Source organism: Lagopus leucura, unplaced genomic scaffold (assembly GCF_019238085.1).
Source record: "Lagopus leucura isolate 7727_CA_CO unplaced genomic scaffold, USGS_WTPT01 34758-0_obj-0_obj, whole genome shotgun sequence".
Lineage (NCBI taxonomy): Eukaryota > Metazoa > Chordata > Aves > Galliformes > Phasianidae > Lagopus > Lagopus leucura.
Window position 1 is genome coordinate 1,554 of NW_024964056.1, and position 1,195 is coordinate 2,748.

The window sequence follows — 1,195 nt, forward strand, 5'->3', positions numbered from 1 at the left end:
ATCCCACTGAGATCCCATTGAAATCCCATTAGGATCCCACTGAAATCCCACTGAAATCCCATTGAGTTCCCACTGAAATCCTATTAGGATCCCACTGAAATCCCATTAGGATCCTACTGAGATCCCACTGAAAGCCCACTGAAATCCCATTGAGATCCCATTGAAATCCCACTGAGTTCCCACTGAAATCCTATTAGGATCCTACTGAGATCCCACTGAAATCCCACTGAAATCACATTGAGATCCCACTGAAATCCCATTAGGATCCCACTGAAATCCTATTAGAATCCTATTGAAATCCCACTGAAATCACATTGAGATCCCACTGAAATCCCATTAGGATCCCACTGAAATCCCACTGAAATCCCATTGAGATCCCATTGAGATCCCATTGAGATCCCACTGAAATCCCATTGAGATCCCATTGAGATCCCACTGAAATCCCATTAGGATCCCACTGAGGTCCTACTGAAATCCCATTGAAATATCATTAGCATCCCACTGAGATCCCACTGAGATCCCACTGAAATCCCATTGAGATCCTACTGAAATCCCATTGAGATCCCGTTGAAATCCCACTGAGATCCCACTGAAATCCCACTGAGATCCCACTGAAATCCCACTGAAATCCCATCAGGATCCCACTGAGATCCCACTGAAATTCCATTGAGATCCCACTGAGATGCCATTGAGATCCCATTGAAATCCCACTTAGATCCTACTGGAATCCTATTGAAATCCCATTAGGATCCTATTGAAATCCCATTGAGATCCAGTTGAAATCCCATTGAGTTCCCACTGAAATCCTATTAGGATCCAACTGAAATCCCATTAGGATCCCATTGAAATCCCATTAGGATCCCATTGAGATCCCACTGAAATCCCACTGAAATCCCATCAGGATCCCACTGAGATCCCACTGAGATCCCATTGAGTTCCCACTGAAATCCTATTAGGATCCCACTGAAATCCCATTGAGATCCCACTGAAATCCCATTAGGATCCCACTGAAATCCCGTTGAGATCCCGTTGAAATCCCATTAGGATCCCGTTGAAATCCTATTAGGATCCTACTGAAATTCCATTGAGATCCTACTGAAATCCCATTAGGATCCCACTGAAAAGCCACTGAAATCCCACTGATATCCCATTAGGATCCCACTGAGATCCCACTGAGATCCCATTGAAATCCCAT

At 44.4% G+C, this 1,195-nt stretch overlaps 1 protein-coding gene across 1 annotated transcript in view; it reads left to right on the forward strand.

Moving 5' to 3' along the window:
• LOC122191519 (maltase-glucoamylase, intestinal-like) overlaps positions 1-1,195 on the forward strand; it is a 3,559-nt gene that overhangs the window by 1,547 nt on the left and 817 nt on the right. The gene's annotated exons all lie outside the window — the stretch shown is intronic.